Genomic DNA, 13,996 nt, shown 5'->3' with positions numbered 1-13,996 from the left:
ACTTGTTTTACTGCTTCCTTCCTTCTCTGTCTTTTGTAATTTGCCTAGCTGTACACAATTTGCTATACAAATCAATCACACAACTAGAAGCAGGTTCAAACACATTAATGACCAAGCAATCACTTACAATGACCAAACAATCACTTACAATTCCCTTCTAAATTAGGCACCATATCTTACTTTTAACTTCCAATCTTCAATTAAGTACTGTTGCTTTAAAATGCACAAATCTTTCAGCGCGTACCTTACGGATAGAATTACAGAGAATTTTGAGCACAGCTCACACTCAGCAGAGATAAGAGCGAAGGGAGAAGAAAAACTGCGCAGCGCCATCCTTCCCCCCTCCCGTCAGAATGCAGCGTCGTCCTTCACAGAATTCTGTAGTTCTTTAGACTTATCAAAATCAATTTCTACAAAGAAACTCAAAATCACGGGATTTCACTGTAAGAGGAGATAACTGTATAATGAGATTAACCATGCCTTGCCCTTTTTCTGGCCAAATGCATTCAGGAAACTTGACAATGTAATGCCACATATAACACGAACTATATCATTACTCAATTCATTCAGTCTCAGATGTAGATTTGAAATATCTATAACGCATCTGTCCGGGATTCCACCACAACTAGAAAGGTCACAAATCTCTTGACACAAAAATGATGTGTGATGATTCATTCATACGTGCTCATTCACTGATTTTTTTTTATTTTTTTTTTACTCAATTACTCATCTCTCATCTTATTCAGAGGTTCTCATAGACATATATACAAGGATTCACACAGCCTGACTATCTTGCACTTTGGATTTGATTAATACTTTTTCCAGGTTCTTTGCTGCACTACTTCCATATCTATCCTCAATTATATCACATAACCGGTCTCCTTCTTCGGGTGTCTTTCCCTGACTGTTCCCCATTTTATCTTTTATTCTTATCCTGTTTTTCTTGTTTCTTTCCTGTTGGTCCCCTGCCTTAATTGGTGTATTGGGTAAGCTCAAGACTAGGCTCTACTGTACCTCGTTACCTTCTTCCTAAGGTGCCAACAGGTTAAACGGGGTGTCTGTTCCTCCTTGTACTACGTGTTTCGTGTACTTATATGCTAGGTAGCATCCGAACAGTAACACTCCCACAACACACAGGATTGTAAATAAAGTGTCCATCTATCGGGGTTCTTCAGTCATATCCTGTCACAGGCTCATTTCGTGGTCCTGTGCTCATTCTATCACACTCTTATCTGTCACAAGGTTTATTCGTAAAGGGTGTTGATTTAAGCTTAGGCGGTGACCTCCCCGAAAGGACGCTGTCACATAACCCAGTTAGGCAATATCACCACTCTTTGAACGAATACCTGCTGTGCAGCTTATTTTCTACTTCTCACAATCTTTCAGATCAAAGCAGCCACTCAACGACCTCCTTGATTCCTAACGCGGAATCGTCTATTGTGAAAAACTTGTCCGTCCGGGCTGCGCAGTATGAACTGTTCACCCAGCCTTAGATTCCGTAATGTTAGACCTCTCAACATATCATTCAATGGGATATGTGTATTTAATGCTAGTAATATCCACCATTCATCTCCCTTACGTACGTGGTGAAATTTTTGTATATTCAACCCTGGGACTGTTCCCGCAAACGTCCATGCACCATACCCATTTTGATTTGCATCAGCTCTTCTCCTAAAGATAGCAGTATACAGGCAGAATCTACAATAACCTCTCATTCGAGCAGAAATTACATATGCGTGTCACACCCGATTTCCTCAGAGTTCTTATATGGACCTGATTTTATGGCCCCCTCCTCTACTAGATTCCCCTTGATACGGACCTTAGTTATAATGATAGATTATGAAGAGCAGAGAAGAGAAGAATGATCTCTTACCTGGCCAGGTGTTTAGGTCTGCTGTTCACAATTTCATCAGTAACCGGAGTGGTCCGTAGGTCGGGTAGTCTCGGAGAGGTGCCTATTTCAGGTCCCTGTTCGGGCGCCAGGAAACTGTCGGGATCCCTCAGATACTTCTTTCATCTGAAGGACCGATGTTCTTGGGTGTAGGACACCATATGTCTCTAATTGATTGCCCCGTCGAGAAGAATTACACAGACACAAGCTGTATAATACAACTCGGGATGCCTGCTGAGCGCCTCTGCCCCCCTCAGTCAAGCTTTCCCCTTTTATGATAAGGAATTTAGATATTTACAGACATGCGCAATAAAGAAAAGAAAAATAGTTACTTCTACAACAGCTTTGCCATGTAAGCAGGAAATATTTGACCTTGGTTCACAAGGGAGATGTCTGAGACATCTCCTCGATGAAAAGATAAAGTTCAGCAGAATTCATTTAACTCATTCAGTTCTTATCAAAGGGAAAGAGGCTTTGAATGAGGACAGATGGAAGGAGATAAAAGACACGAAATCAGGAAAAATTGCAGATGCAGGATGGGGAGAACAGGTTGAAGCATGTTTAAAGTGTTCACAAGTTGCTCAGAGGGAAAAGTGGGCATATAACGAGAAGACAGGGAAATGGATACGTCCAAAGAAGGTCAGAATGACAGATGACCCAGTGGAGAAAATGCATGAGCCTCCACCCTATCCAGTCCCGTTGTCAGTGCCACCACCAGTACCTATGGCTCCTCCACCACCGGCTAAACTGTACCCAGAAACACCAATAGCTGTTAAGCCACCTAGTGGCAGCAATGAACCTGGATGGGTCTGCAGTAATTGTGGTCAACAAAATCCCAATTGGAGGGAGGATTGCTTTTCCTGTGGTGCCCCTCGACACCATGTACCCAATTTATTAGCCCCGGTTAGAACCTCCACCAGACCTTTTAGAGAGGTTGGACCGAATGGGGAACCTGTAACAAGGTATATACACACTTCCCATTATCAGCCTTGGACTGCAACTGAATGCATGGCTTTGTTGTCCAACGCTCCCGACCCGATTATCATTCCAGCCCGATTTGCTGCATATTTGAGACAGGTATTAATAGTACACAGGGGTACTTGGAATGATGGAGAAGACATGCTTAGATTGAAGTTATCTTTGCCACTTCAACACGAGCTCTGGCAAGTTTTGACATCTAGAAAACCAGCAGAAAATGCAGAAAACAACCCCCGTACACAAGCATCAGTTGAGATATTTTTAGAGGTTCTTGATACTTTTATGGGAGGTAAACAGAGACAGCGAGGTTCGCAGACGGCAGTTTCACAGCAACCAGGACAAACAGTAGCTGACTTTTATCAGACATTGGAAATGGGATTTAGCGATGAAGGACTAGATCTAACCAGCCCGGGGGTACAGAGATTGCTTGCTAAGTCCTTTGTAGATGGATTAACATCAGAAGTAAAATTAAAGTTGAAAAATTGTACTCCTGATTGGAGGTCAGCAGATGACGCCCATGGTCTGAGGCAGAGAGCCATGGGAATAGAAATGGACTTACGAGAGAACAAAAGAGAAAGAGGGAAAGTATTTTTCACACAAAATTCAGAGTCAGAGGGCCCAGTAGGGGGAGTAAGGAGAAGGACTTTTACTTGCCATTACTGTAAAAAGCCCGGTCATTTCCAGAGAGATTGCCGCAAGAGAAAAGCAGATAGGGAATCTCAGTCTAGAAGGGAGGAAACAACTGACTGACTAGGTGCAATTAGAATGCAACTTGACTCTAAGGAACCAGTAGTTAAAATTCAAGTCAATGGAAAAAAGGTGCCCTTTCTAGTAGACACCGGAGCAACCTCTTCGGTGGTCAATGACAAGGTAATAACTCCAGATCTCCTTTCAGAATACTCAACCTTTGTCTCAGGATTCAGTGGACAATCTAGCCTAATTCCTTTTAGTAAACCTTTGCCGGTTAAGATAGGACCTAAAATGTTCCTGAATAAGTTTTTATTTGTCAAAAGAGCACCAATTTGCTTATTGGGAGTAGATGTACTAAAGAAACTACATGCAGATATCAAATTTGCTGAAGATGGTACAGTACACCTTACTATCCCAGATGGGGACGAGGACACTCTTGAGGCTTGCATGATAATTCAAGCTCTCGAGTCACAAGGTCCTGATGACACCACATCACAACCATGGGACCCAGCCCTAGACAAATTACCTAATACCTTATGGGCAAAAGGGAATGCGGATATTGGCCTACTTCCCGTATCCCCAGTTGTGGTAGAGGTGCCTATGGATACAAGGTTGCCTCAGCTGCGGCAGTATCCCATTAGTGCCAAACAGGAGGCTGCTATTGAAGCACAAATCACTGATCTTGTAAGCAATGGAGCATTGGTGTCAATTAAATCACAAGCTAATACACCATTGTTTCCTGTCAAAAAGAAAGGAGGACCAAGTGATGCCCCAAAATACCGCATGGTACATGATCTGAGAGAAATAAATAAAGTCCTTGTTCCTTTGACACCAGTAGTACCTAACCCGCACACGCTATTGGCAAAAATCCCTAGTCAATCGAAATGTTTTTCGGTGATTGATTTGTCGAACGCATTTTTCTCAGTGCCCCTCCACAAAAGCTGTTGGCACTTGTTCGCTTTTACATTTAAGGGCAAACAATATGCCTGGACCAGACTACCGCAGGGCATGCAGCATTCACCCACATTGTACACGCAAGCATTGCAGTCTGTGTTGGCCGGCTGGCCACACCCACCTGATATTGTGCTCTTACAATATGTGGATGACCTGTTGCTTTGTGCACCTGATGAGACTAACTGTAAAATACATTATCACTATTGATGTTTTTATCAGATAACGGATGTAAGGTCAACAGAGAGAAATTACAGTTTTGTCAACCAAAAGTCATATTTATAGGACATTGCCTATCTCATGGTACCCGACACCTAACTAGTGACAGAATCACAATTGTCACCCAGATAAAAGAACCGACAACTCACAAACAGCTGAGAGCCTTTTTGGGCTTAGTTTCTTCTTGTCGCCAATGGGTCATACATGCTAGTGAACACATGCAGCCACTGTATGATTGCATCAACACAACACCTTTCCAATTGACTGATATTGCACGGACCTCATTTCAGTACCTAAAGAAGGCCATAGTGTCAGCCCCAGCATTAGGTATACCCAACTATGATATACCTTTTCAACTAATGGCCGCTGAAATCAGAGGGCATGCTACTGGCATTTTGACACAGAAACATGACAAAAAGAATAGACCTCTTGCATACTATTCTGCCAAATTAGACTCTGTAGCACAAGGAACACCATCCTGTGTTAGAGCAGTCTCTGCAATTGCATTACTACTTGACAAAGTTTCTGATATTGTACTGGATAACCCACTAACTGTCTGTACCACACATGATATATACGGTATCCTGAATCAGGTTTCTTCTAAACATATCTCTATGGCTAGACAACTCAGATTGCAATGTGCTTTACTCATGCCTCCTAATGTTACGTTTACCAAAACTCAGAATTTGAATTTGGCTACACTATTGCCAATTGCATATTCTGAAGGGGGGATGTAGATGAGAACACATTATCACTTTCTTTTGAGCCTTCATACGAGGTTGAACATGATTGCATAGAACTGATGCAGCAAGAAGTTATTGGCTTGCCCAATGTCACTGACACACCATTGTCAAATCCAGACTTTGTGCTTTTTGTGGATGGCAGCAGATATGCCGATGAAAGTGGAAAATTCCACACAGGATATGCTGTGGTGTCACCACATGAGATTATTGTAGCAAAGGCACTTCCACCCCATATGTCTGCACAAGAAGCTGAACTAACAGCTCTGAATGAGGCATTAAAATTTTCCAAAGGAAAAACAGCAAATATCTACACTGACTCAAGATATGCCTTTGGGATAGTACATGATTTTGGGGTCTTGTGGCGTACAAGGGTTTTCATGACAGCAGCAGGAACACCCATAAAACATGCCACACTGATTAGAGAAATCCTCGAGAATGTGGCCCAGACACAGGGGGTGGCCGTTATGAGGGTGCCAGCACACACCAGAAAAGACAACATGGAAGCGAAAGGCAACGAAAAAGCAGACCAGGCGGCGAAACAAGCTGCCTTGGGGACTCCAGAAAAAGTAAACATAGTGCACCAAGATGCATCAGGATTGTTTACAGACTTACAAAAGTTCCAAGAAGATTCCGCCCAGACGGACAAGGAAACTTGGGAGAAGATGGGAGCCGAAAAAACGAACGGAATATGGAAGAAAGATCAGAAGTACTGCCTGCCTAGGGTTTTGTACCCAAGGATGGCAGAAGCAGTTCATCTTCCAACTCACATGTCCGCCAATGGAATGACATGCCTAGTCACGAACGATTGGATTGCTCCCGGGTTTGGGAAGGTGGCGCAGCTACACTGTACCACCTGTCCCATATGCCTAGCACACAATCCTGGACAAGTGGTGAAGACTCCACGGAAACACAGTCCTAGGCCGTTATATCCTTTCCAGAGACTGCAAATCGACTACATTCAACTCCCCAGAAGTGGACCATATGAGTATGTTCTGGTGTGTGTTGACATGTTCTCTGGATGGCCAGAAGCCTACCCGGTGAAAACGGCTACAGCTCGAGCCACTGCAAAGAAACTAGTGATGGAACTAGTACCACGATTCGGTGTACCTGAAACAATCGAATCAGACAGAGGTACACATTTTACTGCTGAGGTAATGCAAAATGTAATGCAAATGATAGGTGTAGAACAGGCATTTCATACACCCTACCACCCACAGAGTTCAGGGAAGGTAGAAAGAATGAATGGGACACTAAAATTAAAAATACAGAAAACCATGGAACAGACCCGTAGACCATGGCCAGAGTGTCTCCCATTAGCATTATTCTCAGTAAGATACACACCTACGGGGAAAACTAAACTGTCACCCTTCGAGATATTGTTTGGAAGACCACCAAACACAGGGTTGTACTACCCACTGGTCTTAACACTTAATGTGGATAATTTGACGAATTATGTGATCCAGTTGCAAAAGCATTTAACTCAAATGCATTCTCTAGTCTTCTCTTCCATTCCAGATCCAGACAGTGTGGAAGGAACTCACTGTTTGCAACCCGGTGATTACGTATATGTCAAGAAACACTCCAGAAAAACTCTTGAACCCCGATACCAAGGACCTTACCAAGTACTCCTAACAACGCCTACTTCTGTTAAGTTGGAAGGACGACCAACCTGGATCCACGCATCACATTGCAAACTAGCCACAGGAGTTAGCAATACATAAGAGTGCATAATGCTTTGGTTTGGTTTTTCTGCATTGTCTATATTAATGATAGTAGCTGCGTGGGACAGTTTAAATTCTCCAATGTCCTTGAATAATAAGTTTATACAACATCATGAAAAATTACTGAAAGACTGGTCAAATGACACTCAGTCTCCAGCAGATTGCTGGATCTGCACGTATTCACCAGTATCAGCCACAAGTATTCCATTTCTGGTTATTCCTGTTCCACCTGAAGAGTTATTTGCCTGGACTAATTGTTCTGATACACTTGCTAATAATGCCACAAATAATATGAAGTTATGGAATACGACTGTCGGTATACCTATTGTGGGATGGGTAGGATACCCTTGGTGGCAGGGTAACCTTTCAGGAAGTAGGACCCACCTTCAATATTTGGCATATAAAGGAGGAGTGTGGGTACCCAGGAATAGAACTCGATTAACTAACCTGGGGCAAGTTCCAACATATGGTCTAGAAGTTAGTTTTAATGTAACTTCTCACTCTACTAATGCCTTCAAACCAATGCTGCTAGAGAGAAGGTTACATAATATGTCATGGGAGTATTCCAATTTATTTCCCCAGGGCACTAACGAGACTCGTATTGAAGTTCCCGGTAATATGCCTTGTAATGAGTCCTCGGAATATAAGAAAGGAACCTCCCCTTGTGGAAATCCTGATGCAGGGTATTGTAGTCCCCTAGGACAAGCTCCACCTTGGTGCATGCTCCAGAATGTATCTGCATTCATAGATTTTGTGCATAGATTGGTATTACAACATTCAGCCATATGGGACTTACCTAGTGACATGTTCTGGGTATGTGGAGACAATGCATATAAATGGTTGCCAGTAGGGGTAAAAGGTGCTTGTACTCTGGGTCGTTTGACTCCAGCTACCTTTGTTATTCCGAATGACCAGTTGAATACTCAGAGCATACCTAAACACACGTTGTACAAAAGAGCCGCTGACAATACACCTCGCCTCTCTGGGAGACCACATATAGTGCAGATGAGTGTGGCCAATAAAATTGTCAGCTCTATTTTTATTTATCCTATGATTACTCAAATGTGGGATAAATTGGTTAGGGCTACAGATTATTTGGATGATCAAATCTGGGATATACTGGATATACTGAACACCACTGTTGCTGTCCAAAATCAGCTTATTATAGTCACTAATCAACATACTATAGTACTAGATTATTTAAGGGCAGCGCAAGGAGGTATGTGTCAGGTCATCGGACCCGCTTGCTATCATTATATAGATCCCAACAGTACTATAAAGTTAAAATTAAAAATAGAGGATGTTCAAAGACTTAGAGATCAGTATGATAAAGACAATGATCCTACTAAGGATAGTTGGTGGTCAGACACCTTCTCCTTTCTTAATCCAGCTAATTGGTTTAAGGGTATTGGAGGCTGGATAGCTGGGATTATACTAAGTTTATTACGTATTGCCGTTTGTCTCCTTATAATATATGTGCTATTGAAACTTGTTTTTTGGTGTATCTCTGTATGCAAGAAAAGATGTAGAAATAGATAAGGAAGTTTGACTGTAAACAACAAGAATTTAACTATTATTCCTTTGAGTCCTAGGTTGACATCTCATTTCTGGCATGAAGGAGCGTACTCTTGCAATGATGGACGTGGCTTCAGTATCTGGGGGATGGAGAAGGTAGAAGACCTGTCTCCCTTGGGCAACCCGTCGGCCTGGGATAGTACCTGGTGAACGAGCCACTATCCGCTGTTGTTGCAGGATCCAGTGTTCCAGATTGTGGAAAATGAAGATGTCAAAGGGGGGAATGATAAGAACTGAATGAGTTAAATGAATTCTGCTGAACTTTATCTTTTCTTCGAGGAGATGTCTCAGACATCTCGCTTGTGAACCAAGGTCAAATATTTCCTGCTTACATGGCAAAGCTGTTGTAGAAGTAACTATTTTTCTTTTCTTTATTGCGCATGTCTGTAAATATCTAAATTCCTTATCATAAAAGGGGAAAGCTTGACTGAGGGGGGCAGAGGCGCTCAGCAGGCATCCCGAGTTGTATCATACAGCTTGTGTCTGTGTAATTCTTCTCGACGGGGCAATCAATTAGAGACATATGGTGTCCTACACCCAAGAACATCGGTCCTTCAGATGAAAGAAGTATCTGAGGGATCCCGACAGATCTTTATACTTAACATAGGGATGCACGGATCTGCGTTTGCATCAGGATTTTCCATGTTCTCCCAAAACGCAGCTTGTTGCGAATTTTGGGTGTTAAAAAAAATCTGCAGACATCCTGATATTTGTCAGCAAAAACATATGATAGTCAATGTAGATGCCCCTGAATCAGGATGCCTGTGCCCAATCTGCATGTGGATTTCACACTGCGCAGGCTCCGAGCCCCATTGTCTTTTTTTCCTTCACCAGTCTCTCTCTCTCTCCTCTCTCCCCCTCTCCTCTGCCCCAGAAGTCAGAATTTCACATTTCCAACCAAATCCTCATTAGGGTGCAGTTCCATGCGTTTGCATCCATTTGCAGAAAAAACACGGATGCGAATAAATCGCGTCCAAGAGGGAATGACTACAGCAATGAAGGAGCGGAGTACTAGTCTGGGGGAATAGACGTCCCGCTGGGCTACTGCTGGTTCATTATCAGATCACCAGTGCCGATATGAGACTATTCTTACTGCACATGACTTTATTACAATGCAGTAATAGGGGAGTCAGGGGAAAGGTGCCACGTGGGGAACAGAAAGGATCTTTTCAGTGTAATATGGAAACAAAACTGGCCCTGGTCCAAATCATTTTGCAGGCTTCAAATAAGTACACCTGCGAGGCTGTCCATGACTTTAATGCTGGCTGACCTTAAGGCCCCGTCACACATAGCGACTTACCAGCGATCCCGACAACGATATCAACATGTCAGGATCGCTGGTGAATCGCTATGTGATCGCTGGTGACCTGTCACACAGACTTCACCAGCGATTAGCACAGCGACGCCGCGCGCCTGGCATCGCTGTGTTCAGCGCTGATTCATGTCAAAAATAGAATTAAAATAAAAAATATTGTTATTCTCACCTTCCGACGTCTCGCGCAGCATTCCCGCCTCTCTCCACGCTCCGGTTCCAGTAATCCTTTGCGAGAATTACCGCAATGACGTCTGTTCTCGCGGGATCAAGAAGTCTCGTGGTCATTCTTGCAAAGGATTACTGGGACCGGAGCGTGGAGAGAGGCGGGAATGCTGCGCGGGATGTCGGAAGGTGAGAATAGTAATATATATATATTTTTTATTATTTTATCGCTGGTCTCCTGCCTGTCACACGCAGCGATGCGTGCTGGCCAGCGGGAGATCAGCGACAAAAGAAATGTCCAGAGGTCTCTTGCAGCGATCAGCGATACCGGCAGGGGGGCCGCTCGCTGATCGCTGCCACACACAGCGATCTCGCTGGTGAGATCGCTATGTGTGACGGGGCCTTTAGAATATGTCAGCAATGTGTGACCAGTGAGGGGGCGACACCGAGCCCCCCGGCCCGGCAGCTGCTCTTAGTGTCTGATTTTACCATTCAGTAGGCTTCGCTTACATATTCTGCAGTGTGTGTGTTGGCGCTGTGCTTCCAACATACCGTTTACGGATTATACTCTTATACAGCGCCAACACAGATTGCAGCACTTACTAATCCAGACAGGACATGTACAAAAAACGCCACAGATCAGAAAGGAATACAGACTGTCTGCAACCGAGGAGCCGGGGCCTGACCACAAGAGCTGACAATCTGAGGAGACAGCAATGCTGAATAACAGTCTACACTGCGTCACTAGAGCCTTACACAGGTGGAGAATGAGGCCTCACTGTACAGGAGAGACCTGGAACGAGGACTGTGGAAAACGGATTAATATTAAAAAAGAGCCAAAAGAGCCGGCTCTTTATGGTGAGCGGAGCCGAATGAGCCGGATCGCCAAAAAGAGCCGAACTTCCCATCACTGGAGGAAGCGCACACATTCTAGCTCCAACCGCAGCTTCCCACTGTCTGCTCTATGAAAGAAGAGGCGCCGCCCCTTCCTGTGTCATCATTCCCACACATGGTCACATGGGCATTACCTCAGCAGAGGTCCTTCTGACCACACGGATATAGCTAAGCCTCTACCAAAGAAGGACCGAGAGAGGGAAAACGAGAGAGACACGAGGTGAGAGAGAGGAAGAGACAGGAGGTGACAGAGACAGGAGGGAAGAGAGAGACAGGAGGGAAGAGAGAGAGAGACAGGAGGGAAGAGAGAGAGGAGGGAAGAGAGAGAGAGGAGGGAAGAGAGAGACAGGAGGAAAGAGAGAGAGGAGGGAAGAGAGAGACAGGAGGGAAGAGAGAGACAGGAAGGAAGAGAGAGACAGGAGGGAAGAGAGAGACAGGAGGGAAGAGAGAGAGGAGGGAAGAGAGAGACAGGAGGGAAGAGAGAGACAGGAAGGAAGAGAGAGACAGGAGGGAAGAGAGAGACAGGAGGGTAGAGAGAGACAGGAGGTAAGAGAGAGACAGGAGGGAAGAGAGAGAGAGACAGGAGGGAAGAGAGAGACAGGAGGGAAGAGAGAGAGAGGAGGGAAGAGAGAGAGACAGGAGAGAAGAGAGAGGAAGAGACAGGAGGTAAGAGAGAGACAGGAGGTAAGAGAGAGACAGGAGGTAAGAGAGAGGAAGAGACAGGAGGTAAGAGAGAGACAGGAGGTAAGAGAGAGAGAGACAGGAGGGAAGAGAGAGAGAGACAGGAGGGAAGAGAGAGAGAGAGACAGGAGGGAAGAGAGAGACAGGAGGGAAGAGAGAGAGAGAGACAGGAGGGAAGAGAGAGACAGGAGGGAAGAGAGAGGAAGAGACAGGAGGTAAGAGAGAGGAAGAGACAGGAGAGAAGAGAGAGGAAGAGACAGGAGGTAAGAGAGAGGAAGAGACAGGAGGTGAGAGAGAGACAGGAGGGGAGAGCGAGACAGGAGGGAAGAGAGAGGAAGAGACATGAGGGACGAGAGAGACAGGAGGGACGAGAGAGACAGGAGGGACGAGAGAGAGGAGGGAAGAGAGAGAGGAGGGAAGAGAGAGGAGGGAAGAGAGAGAGGAAGAGACAGGAGGTGAGAGAGAGACAGGAGGGAAGAGAGAGGAAGAGACAGGAGGGAAGAGAGAGGCAGGAGGGGAAAGAGAGGCAGGAGGGAAGAGAGAGGCAGGAGGGAAGAGAGAGACAGGAGGGAAGAGAGAGACAGGAGGGAAGAGAGAGGAAGAGACAGGAGGGAAGAGAGAGAGGCAGGAGGTGAGAGAGGAGGGAAGAGAGAGACAGGAGGGAAGAGAGAGGAAGAGACAGGAGGTGAGAGAGAGACATGAGGTGAGAGAGAGACATGAGGTGAGAGAGAGACATGAGGTGAGAGAGAGAGACAGGAGGGAAGAGAGAGGAAGAGACAGGAGGTAAAAGAGACGGGAGGTGAGAGAGAGACAGGAGGGAAGAGAGAAAGACGGAAGGTGAGAGAGACGGAAGGTGAGAGAGACGGGAAGAGAGATCGAGACAGGAGGGAAGAGAGAGAGACAGGAGGGAAGAGAGAGAGACAGGAGGGAAGAGAGAGAGACAGGAGGGAAGGGAGAGACAGGAGGGAAGAGAGAGAGACACAAGGTGAGAGAGAGGAAGAGGCAGGAGGTGAGAGAGACAGTAGGGAAGAGAGAAAGAGACGGAAGGTGAGAGAGAGACAGGAGGAAAGAGAGAGACAGGAGGGAATAGAGAGACAGGAGGGAATAGAGAGACGGGAGGTGAGAGAGACAGGAGGGACGAGAGAGACAGGAGGCAAGAAAGAGAGACAGGAGGCGAGAAAGAGAGAGAGGAGGTGAGAGAGAGATTGGAGGGATGAGAGAGACATGAGGGACTAGAGAGAGAGACAGGAGGGAAGAGAGAGACAGGAGGTGAGAGAGAATGATGGGAAGTGAGAGAGAGATAGGAGGGAAGAGAGAGCGAGACAGGAGGTGAGAGAAGCAGGAGGTGTGAGAGAGAGACCCCACCCAGGACATATTCCTATCTTCTAAAAGGCCCCTGATGTATCCTGGACCTCTATATGCCTCCCTACCCCGTCCCCTTATCCCCTTATTTTTACCACTTGCTTTGGCAATGCCAACATGTACTTAGTCCTCCCAATAAAGCTCATTTGAATTTAATTGAAAGGTGAGAGAGAGAGAGAGAGACGGGAGGGAAGAGAGAGAGACCGAAAGGGGAGTTGAGAGAGAGAGAGAGACGGGAGGTAAAAGAGAGAGACAGAAAGGGGAGTTAAGAGAGAAAGAGACGGGAGGGAAGAGAGAGAGACGGAAGGGAAGAGAGACAGAGGGGAGATGAGAGAGAGGTATACAAGGTATACAGCTACACAATGTCAGCCCTAATCAGTAGCTGGAACATCCAGGGCCTGAACACTTCAGCCTTCGGATGCAAGACAAACGACCCAGACTTTAATCAAAGACAGAAAAACATTGATATACAGATCCCTCTTGAAATATGGACTAAGGCAAATAATGATTTCAAATTTCAATAAACTGACCGTCACATCCAAGCATAAACTATGTGTGAACAGGTGCTTAAAGGGAACCTGTCACCCCCCCAGGTGTTTTTAAGTAAAAGAGCCACCTTGTGCAGCACTAATGCTGCATTCTGTCAAGGTGGCTCTTTTACTTAGCGTCCCGTCCACCGCAGAAATAAGCGTTTATAAAATTAGTCAGACATACCTGATATTTGACGGGGGCAGGTCTTTCCCCCTCTGACACCGATGCCTCGCATCCGTCATTCATTTCGTCCTTATGTCTTTTCTCCGCCTCCTCTGTGTTC

The 13,996-nt window shown here is 45.3% G+C and overlaps 1 protein-coding gene across 4 annotated transcripts in view; it reads left to right on the top strand.

The window, feature by feature from the left end:
- The window catches only part of LOC141073041 (uncharacterized), a 102,654-nt gene that overhangs the window by 70,881 nt on the left and 17,777 nt on the right, over positions 1-13,996 (top strand). Inside the window, exon 1 of one of the 4 annotated variants that reach the window (XR_012226937.1) lies at positions 11,151-11,359. The exons of 1 other annotated variant lie outside the window; for it this stretch is intronic. The gene's annotated coding sequence lies outside the window, so the exon portion shown is untranslated. Of the gene's footprint in view, positions 1-11,150; positions 11,360-13,996 lie in introns of those variants that run through there. 2 more of the 4 variants (XM_073560358.1, XM_073560357.1) reach the window with 2 other exon arrangements.

The sequence above is a fragment of the Dendrobates tinctorius genome, unplaced genomic scaffold (genome assembly GCF_039654945.1).
Source record: "Dendrobates tinctorius isolate UK_male_01 unplaced genomic scaffold, ASM3965494v1 ptg000295l, whole genome shotgun sequence".
Lineage (NCBI taxonomy): Eukaryota > Metazoa > Chordata > Amphibia > Anura > Dendrobatidae > Dendrobates > Dendrobates tinctorius.
This window is presented reverse-complemented; position numbering and strand designations above follow the sequence as displayed.